The sequence below is a fragment of the Hyperoodon ampullatus genome (genome assembly GCF_949752795.1).
Source record: "Hyperoodon ampullatus genome assembly, chromosome: 5".
NCBI lineage: Eukaryota > Metazoa > Chordata > Mammalia > Artiodactyla > Ziphiidae > Hyperoodon > Hyperoodon ampullatus.
In genome coordinates this window covers 104,366,853-104,392,066 of record NC_136918.1, presented here as the reverse complement: position 1 = coordinate 104,392,066, position 25,214 = coordinate 104,366,853, and positions in this window count along the sequence as shown.

The window sequence follows — 25,214 nt, the reverse complement described above, 5'->3', positions numbered from 1 at the left end:
TAGCTAACTCCTAATATAACTTTAGTAAAGTCACCATCATTCTTTCCCAAACAACTGTAATAGCCCTCTAATTGTCTTCTTTCTCTCTATTCTTTTCTCTACACAGTTGCCCCAGTACCACAATACATTTAGCAGCCAAAATGAAATGATAAACCAGAACATGTTGTTCCCTGGCTTAAAAACCTTTCCTGACTTACGAAGTCCTACACAGTCCATGCCCTGTTTACTTATCCAAGCTTATCTGGTATCAATTTAGAGATAATTGGTGAATCACTCTACAAAGGAAATTTTGAGCTTTCAGAGTATTTTTGGGGTGGTGGGGGACATGTTTTCATCTGATTCTCTTGTGGTTGGATGTTTGTCGCCATTTAGAGCTTATCATGTCTTTAAGGATTTCTCTGAGTATCAAAACTAAGTTGCTCTTATTTTAATATTTTGACAGTCTTTATTATTAATTCATTCTTCACTTATTACATTCATTTATTGTTTACTATATGTCTAACTTCTCTAAAATATAAGTTCCTTATTTGTCATGTTCACTGCCATTTCCCAGCCTTTTATATTGTGCATGGTACATAGTAGGTCTTTGATAAATACTTGTTCAATGACTTTCTGACTATTTTAAGTGCCTGCTCAGCAAGTCACACAATGTGATTGTGGGATATCATTGTGTGTTTACTGGAAGAATGAAAAAAGCAAAAACAAATACTTATCCTTTAAGGCATAGCTAAAAAGCAATTTCAATAAAGTCATCTTTCACCCAAAACCCATTTCAGTATACACACAAGCATTAGAAACTTGTTAGAGGAGCATTAATTTTTAAGGGAATAACATGACCAGTTAGTGTTTGGTTCTGTTTAAGATTAAGGCCTAGCTGGGAGATACAGATTTGAGACTTATATAACTCAATAATCTTTGAAACAGAGACAATACAGAATAAAGTTCTAAAGAAAGGAGAGGAACTAACATAGAAAACAAACTAGTGACATTAAAAAGGAAGCCTGAAAGTCAGAATAGTGTAGACTTTCATAGTGGAGGAAATGATAAATTAATTTTGCAATTTCTATGTGAATGGCCATGGCATTTATAAGATTTTTAAAAAAATAACTGCTGAGACTTAAGACAAAGTGAGGTATTGATTTGTTGACACTCTTACTCCAGTTTTTTTAAAACCTTGAAAAGTTTTTTTTGTTAAGTGAGATATTAGTAAAATGATGAAACTTGAACACAACACATCAAGGAAAATGTACCTATTTAGCAACTGTTTCCATGTCTGTCACACTTGATATAATCCCAGTTCACATTTTGCAGCTTTTTTTAATTAAAGCAAGTGAAAATTTAATAGTATTCTCCTCCTAGGTTTTAGAGGCACACAAAAGATATTGCAATTTCATGACTGTATATCTTACAGTATATAAATAAATAAGAGGGGTTTAGAGAAACTGGGTTCAAAATCCTGACTCTATTGTGTATTAACTGAGTGACATTGGAAAAGTTATAAAACCTTCTTAAGTCTAAACTTTCTCACTTATAAATGGATCTATGATATTTTACATTCTTGTACAAATAAATGATGTAATATGTCTAAAGCTGTTGAAACATTGCCTAGCATCACATAGCAATGCTCAGTATATAAAAGCTTTATTTATTTGAAAGGTAAATTATTTCCAGGTGAAAAGACATTATTTTACCCAGTTAAAAAATATGCTCAACACTGTTTTTAAAACGTCTGTCTGTGATATAGACTTTCTACTTCATATACCATGTTAGTATTTTCTTCCATGATTAAAAACAACAATTATACAGAAAAACATATATTCCTTTAAATTCATGAGAATTATCAACATAAGTAAATGCACAAAGTGAGAAAAGTTTGGTAATAGATTCAAGTTTACACATGGAGGTAGAATCTATTATTTTGTCCTACATTATTTTGGACAACTGTCCCTCTATTCCACCATCCCCATCACTCCTTCAACATTATGGTTTTAGTAAAAGCTAACAAGTCCCACCCTGGCCATCATTAATCAGAAAGCGTTGTGTATGTACTCAAAGATGTGCCACTGAGATATTTTCTCCATGAATTTTAAAATTGGAATTTAAGAAAAAGAGCTAATGCTTCACAGTTGGTGAGGGGAGGACGATGACAATGGAAGCAGCTGGTAGACGTGACATCCACAAGGTGGATAAAGTGCATCTGCACAAAGAAGGACTAAACTTGACAATGTGAGAGGGAGAGCCTGGGAAATATTCCTTTTCTTGTTTACAGTTGTCCATAAAGCCAGCTGTGCGTGTGACTTTTGGTGGTATGTTTCTGTGAACAAATGTATTTCCCTTTTGGCCTAAGTTTGTTCAAGCTGGGTTTCCTTCAGTTCAAAACAAAAGTGTCCTGAGAAATGTTTATTGTCAAATGTTACTGTGTATAATTAGCTCATTTGGAGTGCAAAGCACAACATGGCCAAACAAAACTGTCTTCATATATTATTTATATTTGAGAAAATTTGGGTGGAAAGTCAAATTTTGGGAAATTGTGAATATTTTTAGACAGCAAGACATTGATCTTCAGAGATATTTGCATCCGCCCTTCCTGTATTGATAATTTCCCCTTTTAGGAGGAAGTGTCAATGAGGTTTCTTCTTTCCTCAAAGAGTATAGAACAGTTTGGCTTGATTAGAATTCATCCTCTTAGCCCCAAAGTGCTCTGTTCTAGCAGCTGCATAAACAAAGGATTTACTGCTCTATATTGAGGATGCAATTCGTATCGGTGTTTGTATTATCCTTGGGTTCATCTCGTTGGTTGTTTAATTTTCTAGGGAATGTAAGAAGCCTGCAATAGGACTCTGGTTTTAAAAATTGGCAGGTATCTTAACCTCTTAAAATAGGAAAATACTTTTCCCATTAAATATTTAGTAGTTACATATAATCATGTGTAGAGATTTTCAGAATATAATTTCCCAATAATTTTACAACAGTGTTATTATTGAGAAATTTTTTGAACTTGTTACTATTAAACATGAAATACTGTCACCAAATGAAATCAAAAGTGAAAAAAAAATACTACCACTCAGGATTTAAGCAGTAATGAACTAGTACTTGCTAGCTATTCTGTTACTAAAGAGATGGGAGAGTAGTGGTTTCTAAAAGAAACATCAGGAAAATCACATAATTTTATTATTGATTCTAATGTGGCATTAGCAGATTTACTCAGAAAAGACAATGTAGCCATTCCTCTTTAGGAGGTTGTGTAGAAAATTAAAAAAAAAAAAAGTCTCCCCTCCCCCTTTATTTTTTAAGCACGAAGCTACAAAAGCAGGACTTTTCCTTCTGGAAAAGACTGAGAAGCTTCCATCAACAACTATAAAAACTGGACTGCAAATACACACTGAACACACTGAACAAGAGAACACATGCTGTTTGATGGCCCTGAGGTCATCTTTTGCACAGTTCCTGTTTACAGTCCTTAACGCTCTAGCACCTTCCACCCTCCCCACCTCTTCTGAACATTCAAACTGTTTCTCCACTTAGCCTTTAGTTTTGTGCTGCCTCATGGTACCTTCTTTACCACATGCAGTTTCTGAAGGAATTATCTCTGTCTTAGGCTCCCAAGACTGGCTTGAGCCTGAGATAGTAAAGTGTTTGATTGAATGGAACAAATACTAAAAATACCATAATAATTAAAACACCTAGAAAACATCTCCTAATACAGTTCAGTACAAGGTGCCATTTCTCTAGTTTTATCAAGTCAGGCATCAGAATACCACTGTCAGACACGATTTACTCAGTCCAGATACCTACCCATGACCACATCACAAAGGACCCTTGACTATGCATTTATAAAGAGAAAAAAACAAACAAAAAGTACATATATGTTTACTTAAAATGACTAAATTCACACTCTGCAATGAAGATAATATACATTTTACTATAAATGTCACAGAGACCATTTAATAGATAAACAATAAGTGAGACAATAGATTCGGATATAATTTTACAGCTTCTATAGAACGAGCTTCTTAGTATATAACATTGTACAATTGTTCTGTATATATGAGTCTATACATAATGCTCTAGATGAAGAATCTAGCTGAAAACAAAAAGAAATCATCATTCACGTTTGACTAAGAATTGCCTTTGTATTTGTCTACCTTGCATTTTCTAAATTCTATCGACACTGCTGCTGTTGTTGTTCTGGGTTTATCGACCATAGGCAACCACTTTCATCTAATTAACCTGATACTACTCTTTGCAGGATATAACTTGATTTGTTAAGAAGGCATTACTCCATATACTTGGTCTAATATCTGTGTTTTCTTTGTATTAGTTCAAGAATGGCTTCTCTCCCTCTGTTTCACAACCTTGAGGTTCTCTGCCTCTTGTGTACCACCTATTGATATGAGACAATCTATACAGACTCATGGAATAAATGTATGAAGAGTTGTTATGATAGAAATAGCAACTTTCAGATGAAGATCCAATCTGAAAAAAACCGAATTTGCTCCTTAATTAGAAGGAAATAGAGATATTGTGAAACTTCCAGTGTGCCCTTCATACGAAAGCTCCCTGGAAGCATAGTACAGTGGTCTAGACATTATACAATATTATGGTGGCTACATCAGAAATAAAAGCATCTGCACTTTGAAATGCTTTTAAAAATGTACTGCACATGATGTAAAATTAAATTAGAGTATATAAAATACTATATAAACAGTAAATTACCAATAAATAGTAAAAGCATCATTAGTCATCATTAGATGGAACCTATTCCTCTATTTTTGGGCTTGAGAGATGATTCCTAGTTCTGGCTGCTGAAATAGAGTTTTGCAATCCTCTCCTTTCCCTCCCTACCTCCAATATATCTGAAATAAATTAACTAGTGAATGAGGGTACGCCTATGATTATCTTAAGGATAAGAGCAGAAGTCTTCAGTATACTTACAGGCTGTTTAATGATATCCTACTACTCTTCAACTCTTTTGTTGGTGGGATTGGCATCTAATTACTTTACATGATGTACAGTAGAGCACTTCTTAATGCAATATTACACAAAGAGATTTATTTGGATGGTGACATACATGGTCCCATCTGCAATCATTTATTTTCAGCCTACACATTTTTCAGTGTTTGTAGAAATATCCCCCAAATATAATCATACAATTTCATGATTGATTTTTTGATAACTTCTCTCTAAAATCCTGAAAAATAATATGAGGTATGACTGACTTCTTTTCAGTTTCCTATCCAAATATATTTTTGTATATTTTTTGGGGGAAAAAAACACAATAGTATTTTTTGGAATTGTTTTGCTGTACTCTGAGTGGGATGTGGTTTATAATGACAGAAATCGAATTCCAAGGCACCCATTGAAATAATGAAAATATTCTTACTATAAAATTTCTGGGTTTGGTTATTTCTCATTTCTTTGACTAGCTAATTTAGAAATTGGAAACTGCATCTGGTGGGCAGTGTGGGAGAAAGGGGTTACAATCAACAGAGTAAATATAGTACGATGTTTTTAAAAACTGCCCGGATACTGAGTTTGGAAACATTAGCGTATGGTGACACTGTACAGTGATAGGAGTGAAACCTCTGGTCCAGTTGTAAGTGGATTACTTGGGGTAACAGCCTCACCTGGGTAGGAAGCATGCAAATGAAGAGAAGCCTCGTGAGAAGTCGTTGGTGGGAAGAAACAGCAGAGCAAGGCTACTTAAAAGAACAGACAAAATAATACCAAAAGGCTGAATGCACATTTAAGGTTTCATAGGCAAAGCAGGGGTAGGTCACAAGGAGAGAAAAAAATGATGAGAAACATATAAGTTAACCTTTCTGAATAGAAACGCCATATGCAGGAGTTTCCCAGCCATCAGCACTGTCCCTGAAGACCATTTATACTTCACAGCATTAATATTCATTAGGTGTAACGCCATATGTTGCACAGCAGGATGCATTGCCAGCAGACTGCTTATCATAAAGCCAGATTTAATAAAGCATTGTAAAACAAACATTATGATGATAAATACAAAATGACAAGCTAATTAAAGAATCTTAATTGCCATTTTTCCATAATAACATTTGTTTAGCTGTGTCTGTCTTTGTGCTAGCATCCTTCTTATTCAGCTTGCATTCCATGCACCTTCCTCAACACTCCCCACCAAGGGAAAATTATGCCACATATGATTTAAAGTACTTAATGCCTCCTTTTCCCCTCCCACAAATCGATTATAAGGTAATGAATAGCTGCATGCCATTGATGGTCACAAACATTAACCTATAATCCTAAAAGCATGGAAAGCAACTCTAATGGAAGTTGTGTACTCACATGCCAGGTGAAATAATAAGTTGCAGAAATCAATACAAACTCTAAATCCAAATATTACCTAAAATCTTTTGTGAAATATTAGAAATTAACTTTTTTCAGCATGAAGAAATCCAATTTGGATTTCAGCAGTCACTATTACCGTTTTAAAAGAACTCCTGAAGCCCATCAAATTTCATTGAGCAACTCTCTAGTGAAGCAAGGAGAGGTGATTTACATACCTTACATCATATTAGTGAATAGAAGGTCTCTAATCTTCACTCAAAACTTCTGTATCATATTTCACAAGCTCCCCAACTGGCCCAGTCCATAAAATATCTTATATTTTTCTCCCCTTCTTTTATAAGATACCATTTAAAATGTATACATTCTTGTTGCAGTTTAGAAATAGGGGCTTACTAAGAAGTCCGAATATTGCCTAGGAAAAGGATGAATAACCATCTCCTAAGAGTCTCTACCGTATTTCCTTGGTACTTTCACTAAAGCGCAAGTTCTAGTCCTCAGCTTTGCTGTATCATGGGATGACTAGACTGAAGCAGATTCAAAATCAGAGGTGTGCTGGTAAATATTTAATAGCTGGCTCTAAGATTGGGAGAAAAAAAGCTCTGATTTGTGGGATTTGTGGATCTCAAGCTAACAATGAGAAGTCACTTAAGAAGTTGGAAAGAGATGCACATGATTGGCTATCAGGGTTGTTGATGTAACATATAGATGAATTAATTATCAGTAGAGAGTCACCCCAATTAGGTTTTCTATTTTGGGAGAGAAAATTTTCTGAATTTTTTTGTACCCATGGTTCAGAGAAAAATCTTGGAGCTCGGAAACTGGAAACATCAAATATGTATCTACATAGTCTGAATAATAATAAATCTATTGACAAATTTTTGGCCAACAAATAACAATTTCATAGGCAGTTAATTGGTACAAACATCTACTCCAACTAGAAGTGTAACAATGCTAAATAAGGTAGAAAAAAATCACAATGGCCTCTGAAATACAATGTTAAAATTTTCCTAGATATGTCTAAGAAAATGTCAATACAAATATTTGAAGTGATTCTGCCTAAAAATTTTTTTTGAGAAAAATTGATGACATTTTCAGTATTATTTTATATCTTGTAAAAAACTTATCTTTCTGATTTAAGGTATGGTTTGTTCAATTATTAAGTTCAATTTTGATGGGATGGAGGACGGAGGGAGGCTGAACACATCTCCTGTTAAGATGTGTGGAAAGTCAGATGAGAACTATTAGTTTTAACAAAATAATCTGAACACTTCTCAACACTCTTCAGAACTACCTACTAATTCTGCAGTGCATTATATAGTAGGCTGAAAAGTAAGCTTGAACATGGATAGTTCTGCTTCAGTTTATTAGATGTTTCTCTGGTCAATTATTTTGTGAAACACCACAATTATATAACTTTATAAAGTTTAAAAGGCATATAATTATTAACTTTATTATTTTCACAATCATCATAATCAAACTTGGCTTTCAATCTTGGATTCACCACTTGCTAATTCTTTGACTTTTGAAAAAATCTTAACTTTTCTGAGCATAGCTTCATTATTGGTAAAATAATGGTACTTGGTATATATTGAGTAGGCAAAGTGTTCAAAAATGCAACTGGTTTCAAAAATATATTATTATTATTATTATTTTTTTTTTTTTTTTTTTTTCGGTACACGGGCCTCTCACTGTTGTGGCCTCTCCCGTTGCGGAGCACAGGCTCCAGACGCGCAGGCTCAGTGGCCATGGCTCACGGGTCCAGCGGCTCCACGGCATGTGGGATCTTCCCGGACCGGGGCACGAACCCGTGTCCCCTGCATCAGCAGGCGGACTCTCAACCACTGCGCCACCAGGGAAGCCCAAAAATAAATTATTATTATTTACACTATTTAAATTGCTGCAAGTACTTTGGCCAGTGAAAAGTAAGACTACAACATTTCTCTTTTTTTCCTAGGCTTTATTTGATAGAATCATCTTTCCATTTTCACTAACATACTTTCAGGTTGAATTGTATCCATCACAATGTGGCATTTATATCTTTACAGTTCTATTTATTGCCATAAGACCAGTTAAGTAAAGACACGATATGGGTGTTATTCAGGTTAGATCTTGGTTGGAGTGTATTTCTGATAAAACTGTGCACAAAGATGTAATCTAATGCCAATTTCTTTGTTGTAACTCACTGTTATATACCATATTCCTTATATGGGCCAATCAACATAAAAATAATAATTGGAAGATTAAGGAAATGATTTGAATTTGTAAAAATCTAAGATTTCTGCTAACTACTCAATGAGTTTATCGTTCTCACAAATTAATCCACATTTTAAAAATGCAATATTATTTTTTAGATTCAATCATTGATCAAAATGTAGACATTTGAAAGACTACAACAGAGATTCTAACAATTTTATCTTAATTATTTGTATGTCTTATATAGTTTTGTTTTCCTAATGCCTCTGCCCATGTTATAAAGCTCCCTTAAGTTTTTAATAATCCTCTTCTTCTTATAAGTAATAGAATGTTTGAAAAAATAATACTCACTTTCATCATTTTAATCTTCATTATTAGAATGATTTTTAAGCATTCAAAAATATATTTGAACATGTGTAGTAAAGTGCCAAAAAATAAAAAGACATAAATTCTTAGAATTAATCAGTACTAAATCTTGTTATTGCTTTTTATTAATATAATACTGCTCATAAATGCCAAAAAAGTAAAAGAGTATGTGAGAGCGTTACACAAAAAACAAAAATTTGAGGGGAGAATCCCACAGGGATTATATGCCAATTGCCCTAAACTTCAGATTACTATCATTTTAAACATACTCATGAAACTAAAAAAGTGCACAGGTAATTCAAAATAAAATCAGCATGTTCAGGTGTCTCTTTTACTTTTGAAATAGTGGAAAAAGTAATGAAAAAATAAAAAGAATTTTATTTATTAGGACAAAAGAATCATGTCCCACCCCCAGCAAAAAAAAAAAAAAAAAAAAAGGTTTTTAATTGCAATTGTTCTAACTATCAAAGTTAGATCTTCTTTTATTGAATAAGTTTCATAAACTTTGGTCCTTTCTCAGTTCTATACTTTTGTGATTTAGGTCAGAAATTTATTTTTATTTTTAATTTAAACTCAATATTTAGCACACATTTATGAAACTATAGGCTTAAGTGATTTAAATGCAATAATATCTTGGTTATGAAAATAATTTCATTAAACAGTTATATCACTAGGCTATACATCTTGACTCATAGTTAAAACAAAAAGACAAGTATCTAAACTTCATTATAAGGGGGGAAAGAATCATTAAGCAAAGTAGTCATACAAATTAAGACTTATTTGCAGAAAATTCCTATTCTGGAATTGTATTGTCTTAATCTAATTATCATCTTAATGAAAACTCTAAAGTTTACTCACAGGTAGTAGAGGATATGTCTATTAATTCAATCATTTTGGCAAAATTTTTTTAATCAGTTAAATTCAGAGAGAAGTATCCACTTACCCTACCTGTATGTGATCCAGCATTACTTTACTTTTTTTTTAGGGTTTGCCAGATGTTTGGTTATAAAGATGAATTGCTTTTGGTGTAAAAACTGTGAAGCCATTTTCTAGGTATTAGGTTTACTCAGAGAATAAACATAGTATTTCTATTTTTTAAAAGCTTATATCATCAGTCTAATATCAGAAACATCCACCTGAAATTGATTTCAAAAGAATGGACCTAAACACTGAGGCAGAGTAGAGACGTTTAGTTTGGTATAAGACAAGCCAGACCCCTTAACTTCTTGGCAGCTTTTACTGCTAGACGTGCTGTGAGCTCATCTTTAACAATGAAGGCAGGGCAGTCTCTAGGCTTGGCTTTGACTCTATGTGGAGCATCAGGTTTCCACTCTGCCTCATCCTCTGTCTGGGTACTTCTGCTCTTGGAATCAAATAAACTGGGTGACTCAGTGAACCAAGTACTGCAAAGACTTAAGTGATTCCTTGGCAACAAGAAAAAGAGTAGTTAACTCTGTGGGTTCATTAAAATTTAGTATCCCAGAACCACAGATTATTAAATGGCACTTGGTTGAACACCAAATATAAAAAAAGAAAAGAAAGATTACAAGTTTCTATATGTTCCCTACAGATGGGAAGAGATTTTGCACTTTTACATTTTATATCCATTGTATCCATTGTTTTTGCTGTTGCTGCTGATATAATGTGATTGCAGTTATGTTTTAGATCATTAATATTTGGAAGAGCCTAAATAATATCATTTTATATTAAATATATACAGAATAATATATAAAGGACACCTAAAATTGATATTGAGAAAATCTACAGTAATATTTAAGAATTACGAAAGAGAAGCAGATGTTAAAACGTATTAGAGCAATAATAACGTAAATAGCATGGGATTTGTGCAAATAAAAATGATCACTAAAAAAGAATAGGTCATAAACCAATGTGAAGTGAATGTATGTCCAATAAGTTATGCTGAGAAAGTTTGTTGAGGGAAAAAAAATTACATAACTTTTTCACGACTAGCACTGTTATTGCTCATATTTCATAAGTTTCACAGAAGTAATGTAACATCATTTTACTGTTATTTCACAGTAGAGAATACATATATATTAATAATGACTAAGAAAACAAGTATATTTCTTGTGGGTAAGTCCCATGTGTTATATAGTTGATAATTCCAAGGTTTCTTGTATAGTGCTGAACCCATAAATTAGTGTCATCCAATATTTGTCTAACTGATTATCAGGCATTGAAATTATCTATACAAAGTTTCCAAGTACTATTGCAAAACAGAAGGTTTCTTGCAACCTACATGAGAGTTTGGGCAGATTATAAAAACAATGAATGAAAACTTAAGACTACTTGAAAAAATATAAAAGGAACCTAGTATTCCTCAGACCACCATTAAACAGTCTTTGCAAAAAGACAGTTAGAAAATGATAACTGTCAGCCTTTTTCTACATTTGTTTGGTTTGGTTTCATGTTCTATTGCCTTTTCTTTTCTTGCCTTTTTTTTTTTTTTTGGCTTCCAGTAAGTATCTATTTATAATACATGTAGCATGTAGTTTTCCATAAGAAGTCTTCCTTGTGTTAATTTCCCTAATTTTGTTCAAATCCCATATCTAAATTTTGTTTTTGAATTTGCACTTTTATCATTATCACATTATGCTGACTGATTTTAGTGCATGTGTCTTTCAAATTGTCATGAATTTACATATGCATCCCTAGAATGAACAAACTGGACAGGGTAGTTATATATGTAGGAAGAGAGAGACAAGAACTACAGTCCATAAAAGCAGCAAATGATAATTATTTACCTCAGGGGTAACATGCTTAAATTCAGGTGTACAGAAATATAACTTTGTTTTGCTATAACTAATTCCACATACTTTGAGCCCTAATCTTGTTGAACTGCTAGGAAACTTTTACCTTCATCTACTCAGTAAAATTTCTGGTGGACATGCATAAGACAAAAGGGCAAAGAGGAGCTGAGGAAAGAAGGTTACGGAATGCTCGGGCTTCCTGAGGCAGGAGAGCATCTTTCTCAGTCAGTCATCCACACAGCTCTTCCCCAAGATGTCTTTTTCTTCCTGTGTCTCCTGCCTGCCCTATCTGTAACAATTTTAGGGATCCTGGAATCCAGTCAGTATTTCACAATGTGCCAGAGGACCCAGAAGTTTATGAGAGGCTCTCTGTCATCACACTTAAGAATCACAAAACCATTCCTTCTCTGGAGTGTTTCCACCTTCTCAGTGCACATGGCCCCATTTGGGGAGATCCACTTCCTGTTTAATTTTCACTGCCTCCTATCTGTTTCTCTTCACACAAAATCCCAGACTCTTCAAATTTAGACAAAGTGGATTTGATAAAATAGAAAAATACTTCTCCTGATAATATCTTCCAAAGTTATCTCATCCCTAATCTCTGTTTCTCCAAAACCAAAAATAATGTGGAAAATTCACAACAACAGGAAAATCAACCCCAAACATCTTCATTGTTTGACATGTGAAGTATTTTCTTACACAGATTTACTAAAACAAATACATTTAAATTAGTTGCCAAAACTTTAAAATCTGGATTTCTATCTTCTCCTAGAAATTTTAAAAGTTGGGATTCATGAGACCCCCATTCCTGCATCACAAAAAATTTAGTGCTGAGTTACAGCTGCTCAATTAAGAAGAAACCCACGTTCTCTATTTCACGTTCTCTAGTTGCCAGCACTCCTGAAAACTGAGGCGAGTTTTAGTTGCCCTTCATCAGGGAGCTTTCACTGCTGTTTCTCTTACACCTGCTCAATTCACTCTTTCATAGGACCTGTCTTGGCCCTTGTATGCATTTGCTTTTGCATATAAGACAACGGACTTAAGTTTGGGGAGAAAAAACAGTAATTCTGGAGGGCTTTTTTCTGTCTTATCATGTCCCTCCCTGGGAGCAATGAGTACAGACCAATTAGTTGTTTCTGAAACACCAGGGAAAAGATGGCATACTGGAGAAATAAAGGACATAGACTGATATCTCAAAAATATTATTCCATTACTGACTTGTCAAATTATTTTAATTATATCATAAACTTTAAAACCATTAATTCTGAATAAACCCCCCAAATGTAACACCAGCTTATCAAATCCATCAATATGTACATGATATACATATAAGGTGTTAGATTTATGGATGGTGTTAAAGAGCCATCTATGAAATTCAACACCCTTAGAGATTTTATTTTAATGAAACTCAAATATAAATAACTCAAAAGAAAACCAAATGACTTAAAATATGCATGTAAAATTTGAAGTGGACAGTTTACCAGAAAGATTTTTGCAAGAGATGGTTAACAGAGAGTTTCAGCTATTATGTCATGCTAGTTAAAGCAGTATTAAAACAAAATCAGAAGCATTTGTCTTTCAAAGAACCAGATCTAGCAGGTAAAAAATTGATTTCCTTGCAGGTGGATACCATAAACATTCTGAGGTTGTACTAATGCCTCTCAGAGTGCTATATGCATAGTAGGGCCTTGATATATTTGGGGGAAAAAATGACTGCATGATAAATAAAAAAAAACATTAAAAGTATTTCATTTTCTACAGTAAATATAATATGTCACATATATTGAATAAAAAATATGACTTACACAGATTAGTTATCTGTGGAAACAGAATTCATATTATTCAGACATAAAACAGAAGTTCTTCTACTTATAAAGACATTCATATACATTTAATATTAGGAGATGGATTTCTAAACATGTTTCTAGACTGATACATGCTTTCTGAGTTGTCTTTGCACACGATAGTCTGCTTAGTGGAGAACTGGCTTACATCATATTCTTATTTCATTTTTTCCTCCTAGATGTTAATATTCCAATTGTACATATGAAGAAATTGAGTCTGAGTGGTTGAGAACATGATCCCAAACTCAGACTGAGTAAGTAACAGAGGTAGAAACTGAATTAGCATTTGTCCTTGAGACTGTACTTTGTGTTGGGTAATCACACAATTTGAATCTGGAGTACCATTATTTCTGATGTATGCTTTTTTTTGTGGCTCACCTGTTCTTTATATACATGTGGAAGAAATAGAAATGTTTTCTATTTCATCTCCTTATTCCTTTTTTTCCTCAATCTTAGAGAAAAAGCAGTTTCTGTTTAGATAATATAAAGACAGAGACCTTTTTAAAAACTACATGATCTATCAAAATTATGCTAAGAAATAGGTGGGCAGACAGTGATCTCTGCCCTTCAGTTTATAAATGAGTCCCAGAGAGAGTATGTGCTAATTCATTTGAATTTATTATTGCTTGTTTATAGCTCTTTCAAAAAAAATTAGTTCATTGAAAGGGTAAATGTGGCATATAGATAAAACACAAGGAAAAAGGGAGAACTTGAATAAGATAAAATAAATAAACAAAGCAACATCACTAAAGCATTGTTTTTAACATTACATTGTATTAGAAGAAATGCAAGTAGATGGACGATTACAGCGGTATGTGATAAATCCAACAAAAATATTGATGGTGTAATGTGGTAGACATCAAGAAATGTTTAATTCCATATGGGGGAATAAGTAGGTCTCCAGAAGGAACATCTACATGAACAGGAATTAGAATGTCATAGTATGGGCTGTTACACATAGAGAATAAATATGTGTCGAAGCACATATTTATGATGAGGAAAGCAGTAAAATGGTCAACCTATTTCTAAGGGCACTCAAGAAACAGGGTTTCCTACAGGCCATCAGAAATGACATTTTTATTTTTTTAAAGTGTCAAAATAAGATTATGAGCAGAGATACAAAGTTAGAGACCCATTTCCACAATGGTGGTATGAGGAGTTCTGTGGACCTACTTGCTCTCCAGTCAAACAACCACAGCTTGCAAAATTTGTTTAAAAAAATAAACAAAGTAAAAAAGCCATTTAAAGTCTCTGAAATTGTTCTACAGGCATTTATGAAGAAAATTTATTCAAGAAAATTATTTATTCAAGAAAATCTACTAAATCTCTCTAAGAACAGTGAGAATCTATGGCACTTGGGTCATGACTCACTCCCTCCCCCACTCCACACACACAGCTCAATGTGATGGAAACTCCATTCGGGCAGTTAACACCAAAAGAATGGGATTCTTCTACCACCAGCCCTCAGTCAAGGGTTACAATATCGCCCTGGAGGGGTAAGCTTCCAGTATTTCTCATACCTCCCCATACACAACTCCATGTTGCAGAAGTTAAATTTCAGGTAAGTACAGCTGAGAGACTGGGGTCTCCATTTACTCACCCAGCCCTCACTGGTAGATGGACGCTTGAGGCTAGGAATAGCATGCAGAGAATATTGGTCCTCCAATCACCTTCACTCCAGAAAACTCACGGTGCAGAGGTTCCATGCCAGATGAGGCAAGCCAAGAAGACCAGAGGCTTGTACCTGTTTTCACAGGTTTTGCCTCCATGAAAAATGCATTTTTTTTTTTTTTTTTTTTTTTTTTTTTTGCAGTACGCGGGTCTCTCACTGCTGTGGCCTCTCCCGTTGCGGAGCACAGGCTCCAGACGCGCAGGCTCAGCGGCCATAGCTCACGGGCCCAGCCGCTCCGCGGCATATGGGATCTTCCCGGACTGGGGCATCGGCAGGCGGACTCTCAACCACTGCGCCACCAGGGAAGCCCGAGAAATACATTTTTCACTGGGGATAAGAGCCAGGGAAAAATAGCTTGCTGGTCTGGTGGCTAGGATTCCTGGTTTTCATCCAGGCTATCCAGGTTCAATTCCCGGGCAGGGAATTAAGATCTCGCTTCACGCCACCACTCACTGCTGCCTCTCTGAGATCAATAGGAATATAATGCAACTGAAATATTTAATTTTATGTTAGCCACATTAGATAAAAGTAAAAAGAAACCATTGAAATTAATATTAAAAATAGATTTTATGCAACCCAATAGATCCAAAATTATCAATAACATTATCAATGTTACTGATTTAAAATATTGATAATCAATATTTTACATTCTTTTGTTCATACTCAGTGTTAGATATTCAGTTTGTCTTTTACACTTACAACACATTTCAATTCAGACTCTAAGTTTTCACTGGAAATACCTGATCTGCATTTAGATTTCATGAAACTTACAATTGAAAAAGATTTACATACCCAAGTTGTTCCAAACATACTCAAAAATTTTACAATAACAGAGTTAAATTTAATTTTCATAATTGAAATTAAAATTAATTAAAAATAAACAAAATTAAATATTCATTTCTTCAGTTGCACTAGTCATATTTCAAGTGCTACCATATTGGAGAGTTCAGGTCTAGATGAGGGTCAGATCAAAGGAGAACAATCAGTACTAGGCTGTGGCATGTAAGTAATATATTAAGGTAAAGAAGTGGACGAAGAGGTAAAAAAAAATATCCAAAGAGGTACTGAAAAAACCAGGAGACAGAATTCATTCATCCCTTCAGCTCAGGAGGAGAGCCAATTGCGCATATCTCTTCCCAGTTCTGCATTGAGTGATGTCGCATCAGTAGCATGGTTTTGGCCATCCTGGGCATATTTACACCATAGATAGTAGCAAATGCCCTCCTCTTTGCCAAGAGATAGTTATTAAATATTTACCAGAACATCACTAGAGTTAAAAAAAATGTGATTTAGGAATCACATCAGTTGATTTTAATTTTCTAAAACTTTTAATATCTTTTCATCCAAATGAAATCTAAAATGCTGTATGACCCTACATATTCTGACTTTAGTTGACCTCTCCAAAATCATTTACATTCTGTTATTAGGTTACTCTGTTCTTCCTTCAACAGGTCAACCTTGTTCCAACTTAGAATCTTCTTTGCTTGTTGAACATTTTCCCCACAGATCTGTGAATTTCATCCTTTTGCATATTTGCTCAAAGCTTTATTTCTCAGAAAAGCTTTCAGGAACCAGTTTCTCCCTAACCCGTGGGGCTATCTATCTGCATCCTTGCTTTATTTTTCTTCCTAGAATTAAACACAACTTAAAATTATATACTTTTTGCTTGTTTATTTAGTTCTTGTCTGTCTCTGGAAATTAAATGTAAGTTCCTTGAGGGCTGTGTTGGTTTTTTTCCAGTGCCTCAAACTGCTAGAGCACTACATGATAGTGACATTCAGTAATAATTTGATGCATGTGGGAATAATTGAATGAATGAATGAATGAGCAAATGAATTGAAATGGAATCTCTAATACATGGATTTGGTCAATAATTGCATATAGGGGATGAAAGAGTCTAGAGAGCCAAGAGGTCACTCAGATGATCAGGAAGACATTCACTAGATAAGATAATAAACACAGGAGGAAGAACTAATGTGAGGATGAATATTACAAGTTCTATTTTGACCATGCCAAGTGTAAGTGACTGTGGAAACTATGAATCAAGAAGTCCAACAGGATATTAGATACACAAGTCTGGATTTAGGGAAAGAAAAGGGCTCTAGTTAAAGACTGGATTACTATTGCTTACAGGTAACGGTTCAAGTCATGGAAGTGAATTTGGTCACTTAGGAAGATGTTGATAAAGGAGAAGACAAAAAAGTTCAGTATGGAATCCTGGAGAATGCCAAAATTTAAGTGGTAATTAGAGATAAAAATGTGTAGGAAGAAGTAAAAGAAAAAAAAAAACCCAGAGAGATACTAAAGAAACCAGGAGTCAGTCTTCATTTATTGTCACAACAAAAAATGCCAAGCATTATGCTAAAATATTTGGTAATCAAGCAGGAATAACATATGATTCCTATTAGATTTCAGGAAGATGAACACATGGCAGGAAACACCCAAAATGAGTCTGAAAGGCTTAATTGTTGAGTGATGGTTTAGAGCACACAGTAAGGCTGTGCATGACTCTTCTGACTCAACTGTCTCTTTCCCACAATCATTCACAGTGCTTCTCAGTTCCACCCACTCGTTAGTCCTGACTCTGAGAAGGAGAAGCCAGTGGTAAAGTAAGAGAACTAGGGTCCCCAAATATCTGCTGCGGAATCTTCCCCTGAAAGGCTGGATACTAGAAAGCAACAGTGTCGAAACAGTATAGGCCTTGAGAAACAACAGCAACCACAATAGGAAGCAAGGTGACTCCCCAGGGAGTCCCAATGTCCAGTCGTGGCCAGCACTTCTGATTAGGCACCCTGAGGCCCACTGCAGCAGGATGTGAAGGGCCTCAGGAGACCTCGGGGAAGTGTATCAGAGCCATGGCAACAAGCAGATTATATGAAATATGGTCCACAGAGCAGTTCTCATGCAGGGAGCTGTGTTGGGGCCCTGCCACTTGACAAGTGGATTTTGAGTTCTACTCATCTCTGCCGCTCAGGACCAGCTCAAGTGTTAAAATAATTTCCCAGTTCCATATATTTCATGGGAATTAAAGTGGATATTTAGGTTACTATTTGGAAATATTTTTAAAAAGTAAAAATTTTCTCATATTTGTAAGAAGTATGGAGTCATATCTCTTTGTTTGTAGACACCCTAATCAGTCTTATTTGTATTACATTGTCCACTTGTTGGTAATATAAGGTCACGACTTACTCTATTTTATCATATGCGTTATTCTTACATATTTTGCTTTATTTGTTTTTATAACTTTCAGTACCTGAAAATAGTAGATGCTTACTGTATAGTCTCTAAATTATTTGAAGACTTTTGCTCTGTTCCTATTTGTGGGAAATAGCCAAGAGTATCCAAAATGGCATTCCACTTAGTGATTAACTGGAAACACACTGAGAAACATTCCACTAAGATGCTGGGGAGAGAGCTGATATAAATTCAAACCTGAAATTGTATTATTCAACTGAAAATCAGAGCAGAATGAAATGAAAAATAATTCAGAATAACTGAATTGCTGACTTTAATCACTAAGCTAATTTTTACTTTTTAATGTCTACATGTATGCATTCACTAGGGAGTATTCTGGTTATTATCAAAAAGTCTGTCAGCAAGAGATCAATATACAAATTGTAACACATGGGAATATTATGTGAATTTGTGTCACTCCCTGGAGAACTTTAGGTTTATACAAAGCAATGAATGAATTACACAGATACATAAATATGCTCCTGCATTTTCATCTGTGACAGATATACTCTTACTGCAATGTAGTCTTAAAACTACACCACCTTGGGCTATGAGCTCATTAGAGCTCTCAAGCTCAGCAGGGTCAAATCTGGCTAATGTTTGGGAGGATGAGCTCCAAGGAAAATCCAGGTGCAAGAGGATATAATGTTAATAATTCAATAGATGATATGGTTCCCTTTGAGTCACTAATAAGCAATTTCCCCTCAAGGCTGCTATCAGACACCATGCTACTGGATGTTTCTTCTTAAAGATTTAATATATGTGGACATTTAAAATCTCATGCATTTTTTCCTATCTTCTTTATTATCATGATAATTATTCTGTGTTAAACAAATTTTCAATTTTTTTATTGAGGTAAAATACATATAACATACAATTTAATATCTTAACCTTTTAAAGTATTATAGTGATATTAAATGCATTTATATTGTTATGCAACCATCAATACCATCCACCTTCAGAACTCTTTTCATCTTGCAAAACTGAAACTCTATGTCCATTAAGCAATAACTCCCCATTCTCCCTCCTCCCAGCCCCTGGCGACCAACATTCGACTATGATGGTTGCCAGTCTCTATGATTTTGGTTACTCTAGGTATCTCATATTAGTTGAATCATACAGTATTTACCTTTTTATGATTAGCTTACTTCATGAACATAGCATAACGTCCTCAAGTTTCATCCATGTTGTAGCATATGTCAGAATTGTGAACTATTTTCTTGATCTTTCAAAAGGAGCTAACAGAGTGGGATTGAGTGAAGAAGGCTGATTAGTTTTCATGGTTAATTTTATGTGTCAACTTGACTGGACCATGTGATGTCAAGATATTTGGTTAAACACTATTCTGAGTGTGTCTGTGTGAGGGTGTTTTTGGATGAGATTAACATTTGAATCAGTAGACTGAGTAAATCAGATGGCCCTTCCCAATGTGGGTGGGAGGGCCTCATTCAATCCTGTGAAGGCCTGAATAGAACTAAAAGCTTGAGTAAGGGATAATTTGCTTTCTCTGCTTGATTGTCTGTTAGTTGAGACATTGGTCATTTCCTGCCTTTGGACTCAGAGTTGGAATGGAATTTATACCATCAGCTCTCCTGGTTCTCAGGCCTTTGTACTCAGACTAAAACCTACCACTGACTCTCCTGGGTCTCTGGGTCTCCAGCCTGATGACTGTAGATCTTGGGACTTCTCAGTCTCCATAGTTGTGTGAGCCAATTCATTCATTATATGAAATATTGGTTAGAATATTGGTTCTGTTTCTCTGGAGAACCCTGACTAATACACATAGTATATCTACTTTTGCATGCCTAATTCTATGAGTTCTTTTATTCCTTTTTATACTATCTGCCTCATAATTTTGGCATTTCTACTTGATTTACTGTGGGTCATTACTTTCTACAAGTTTCTGAAAGCCATCTTAGCAGCATGTTAGCAGTGTCTCCCACAATAATTATCAGGGAGCTTATTATTTCTTAGGAGAAACTACCTTAAGATAAATATTCCCTTATTAAACCCTATGTTCTACCCCATCAATCCTGCAACCTTAGAATCCAGTCCCATGAATACTTCCCTAATTTTGCCTATGCATATTGGCTAGGTCTGACAGTTTTTTGGGGTTTAGTCCCTTTTTCTCCTAGTAGGTTCACATTTCCTTGGTCTGTTTATGTTATGATTTGATCTACTTATTGATATGGTAGCAGGAAGGTAAGGTGAGTATAGGTCTTGAAGAGGAAACAGGGTGCATATTTTCCTTAAGCGAGAGGCATAACTAGTCTTTAACAAGGAGGACTGGGACATGTTTGCAGAGTTTTGAGGGATATGGAATATAAAATACACAGTTTTTGTTTTTTGCCTCCTTTGAATTGGATGTTCCCTGAGTATCCTTAAGATGTCAACTCTTCCCAACAAAAGCCTTGACCCTGGCAAAACAGAGTTGAGAAGTTGTGAATTCAGATCTCTCTGTGTGCATCTCTATTACTTTTATTATTAATTCCTAAGCCTGGATCTCATTTTTTTTCTGCCCTCTAGGTGCATGCAAGAGATAAAGGGCTTTTTAAAAATGTTGCTAAAGAAGCCCGCTCAGATTCGCACTTCACCTTCATTTGGTGATCAGGCACCCTCAGCTTTTCGTTCACTGTATTTTTCCAATACAGCAATGGTATTCAGCAAAGTCCATCTGATTCCACTGTTGTTATAATTAACACTTTACCCCAAACCCTCACTTTCCTGAAATACTGTGCCTACCATTGAATTCTTTTATAGTGGTAGTCCATCCTTATGGACTATCAGTAAAACTTTAACAATTGCTTTGGTATAAACTACAGAGGATATTAGTGTTTCATCTACTACCAGTGAAAGGTGTTCATTACCAACTTACCAGTGAGTGGCCCAAATCCAGAGTCTCATTTTTAAGTTTGCTTCTGTAGACCAATCTAGCACTGATTGCCTTGGGTCAGGTTTCCTGGGAAATAGATTCTGAAACAAACATGCATGCAAAGCCTTTAATGGGAGTATCTTTGTTATCAAAAATTCAGGAGGAGTGAAGAAAGGAACTGGTATATGGTTACCAAAAAAGGCCTCAGTCAATCTTGTGGATGTCCCTTCAGAGTTGTACCCCTACAGACAAATAAGTCAGGGCTTTAAATCCCTACATCAACTAGTTCAGGGGTCAGCAAACTTCTTCTTTAAAGACCAGGTAATAAATATTTTTGGCTTTGTGGGTAACATTCATTCTCTGTCACATCTTCTACTTCTCCTCCTCCTTCTCCTTATCTTCTTCTTCCTCTTGCTCCTTCATTAAGACCCATTAAAAATATAAAAACCACTTTTATCTTCTGCACCCTATAAAAGTGGACTGCAGGCCAGATTTTGTCTGCAGGCCATACTTTGCTGACCTCTAAAGAGTCAACAAATGTGTGCTTCCTTCATGAAGGGGATGTGAGCTTAGGCTACGTGGTTCTCTTGGACCTGAAGAAATTCCTAGAGAAAGATCCATCTTCGTGTGTCAACATGCAACACCTGTAAAAACTAAGGGTAATAAGTGACTCACTCCCAAGTGGGGAATCTTGGTGGCACACCACTACATATACTATTATTTTAGTATACTATTATTTTAGTTATATTTTAGCAGGAGACTCAGCCAGTAAACATAAACATAACAAATAAGCAAGTAAATCAATAAATAGTATATTATAAAGTTATAAGTGCTCTGGAAAAAAAGTAGAGTCAGATAAGGAGGAACAGAGAGGGGAGATGCATTTCACTTAAAGTAGTTGGGTAAGCCTCATTAGGATGTTTAAATATGTCTTTTTATGGAGATACAATAAAATCAACACTTCACATCCACAGTTTGATGTGTTTTGACAAATATATGCAGTTGTATAAATATCATCACAATTAAGATATAGAGCACATCCATTACTCACCCCCAAATTCCCTTATGTCTCTTTGTAGTCAGTCCCCTTTGCTATCTAAACACTTGGCAAACACTGTTCTGTTTTCTATCCCTACAGTCTTGTCTTTTCCAGAATGTCATATCAATGGAATCATGCAGTATTTGTTTCCTCTTCTTCCACTTAATATATGCTTTTGAGATTCATCCATGCTGTTGCATGTATTAAAGATCCATTCTTTTTTTTTTTTTTTTTTGTCTGCACTGAGTCTTCGTTGATGCACACGGGCTTTCTCTAGTTGCAGCGAGTGGCGGCTACTCTTCATTGTGGTTCATGGGCTTCTCATTGCGGTGGCTTCTCTTGTTGTGGAGCACAGGCTCTAGGCATGTGGGCTTCAGCAGTTGCAGCACGCAGGCTCAGTAGTGTGGTGCGCAGGCTCAGCAGTTGCGGCGCACGGGCTTAGTTGCTCTGCGGCATGTGGGATCTTCCCGGTCCAGGGCTCGAACCCATGTCCCCTGAATTGGCAGGAGATTCTCAACCACTGTGCCACCAGGGAAGCCCAAGATCCATTCTTTTTTAATAACTGAATAATATATTATTAAATGGATATAGCACAATTTGTTTATCCATTCACCAGTTGATGGATATTTGGGTTGTATCCAGTTTTTCCTTTCTCCTTACTTTTTTTTCTATAAAGAATAAAGCTGATATGACTATTTACATACAGGTCTTTTTGTGAACACATGTTTCCATTTCTTTGGGCAAATTAACTAAGGACGGCATGAAAGAGTTATAAGATAAATGTTTACTGTTTAGAAAACTGCCAAAATATTTTCCAGAGTGACTATCCAATTTTGCATTCCCAGCAACCACATATTAGGTTTCCAATTGCTCCAAATTCTGAGCATCTTTAGGTATTGTCAGTTTTATCTTAGCCATTTGAGTACTTGCATAGAAATATCTCAGTTATGGCTTTGTTTGCATTTTTCTGATGACTAAAGAGGTTGAGCATATTCTTATATGTTTTTTAACCACTTGCATATCTTCCTTGGTAAAGTATTCAAATACTTTGCCCATTTAATAATTGTCTTTCTGTCTTTTTATTATTGGGCTGTAAAAGTATTTTATATATTTCAGGCGCAAATCTGGCATCAGATATGTGTTCTGCAAATATTTTTCCAGTCTGTGACTTGTCTTTTTCCTCTAGCTGACAGTGACTTTTGAAAGAGAGAAGTTTTAACATTGATAAAGACCAATTTATATATATTTTTCTTTTATGGTTCATGCTTCTTTTTTGTCCTATCTAGGAAATTTTTGCTTAATGCAAATTCACAAAGATTTTCATCTATTTTTTTTTCCTTTAGAAGTTTTACAGGTATAGTTCTTCCATGTAGGTCCTCAGTTAATATCAAGTTAGTTTTACATATGAACGTCTAATTTTTCCAATGCCATTTATTGAAGAGACTAGCCTATTTTAGAGCCTTTATAAAATAAAAGTTTGGTTCTATTACTAATTTTCTCTTTAATTGATCTATACACCCTTATGCCTTGATTACTGTATCTAACCATGTGAGTTTAGAGCATTTGAATGTGTAAGATTGGGAGGATAGTATGGATACTAATAAGAAGATACAGTATTTTATTTTAAAGCAACATGATAGGACTTATTTCTTGTGAGATATCATCTGCTAAATATAAAGCAATGAAATACAGTTAATAAAGGTTCCAGGTCACATCAAGGATTTTAAACATGTACCTGACTATTATTAGCAAACTATCTTTGCCTCAATCAAAAATGAAAGTACATTATTTCTAAGTAATAGAAAATCTAAACCCAAGTAAACTTGGCGTGATGAATAAAAAAAAAAAAGAAAGAAAGAAAGCATTGCATATTGATGCTTTCTTACATCCATGCCTCAATTGTTTACTAAAATCCAGACATTCATTTTATCATGTTTGAAGAGAGAACTCTAAAGATCTTTGTCCTCAAGGTTTTCAAGATGGTAAAGAAATATATATATATATATATATATATATATATATATATATATATACACACACACACACATAATCATAGAATTCTGTGGTGAGTACTATGAGAGTGTAATCTTTGCATTAAATTCAGGAGGGTTTTCCAGAGGAAAAATGCTAGCACTAAATTTTGGAGATTGAGTAGAATTTTTCCAATAAATTATTAGATTGAATTCTATTTGGTGAAAATGAAGAGTTTATGTGAATTGGGTTGTTGTTTTTTTTGTTCTTTTCTGATGCTTTGAAAAGTCTTCGTTTAATTCCTGTCACTCCCAAAATACATACTGAAGACAAAGATAAGTCAAATGCTTTTGTCAATAATTTCTTAAAAATATAATGTTCTTTTCCCTTTAAATGTATGAAGCACTTGCCAAGCAATTATTTATCTTCATTTTAGAGATAAGAAATAGAAGAATGACACCTACTCACCCTTGTGTCTAATAAATATTCAGACCAGGTTTTATCTGGTTAATCATTTTATCAGAGGGTATTTCAGAAGCTCAAAAATGTGAATGCATTCTCCAGTGTGGGTAACCACCTCTTGAGCCGTAATTTATACTTTGGTAGGTCCTGAATGCCTTTGGATGACAATGATGATGATATAGTGCTAGGGAGCTATGATTTATCACAAATCATACACACAACAAACTACTAAAGAAGTGCAGAGTAAGTAGTAAAGGACCTCTGGATCCCTCACTCATTACATTGAGTCTTAAATATTGTTTCTGTTTTCCCTCCTAGTCTATCACTGCCACTTGATAAATTATTTAAATGGAAGGGATTTGATATAATATTAAAAATCTAGTTTTTAAGTTATTAAATTAAATGAACTATAAGTTAGTTTTAACCATAAAGTCTTTTTTGCAAAATAACCATTGCTTTAACTATAGGATTA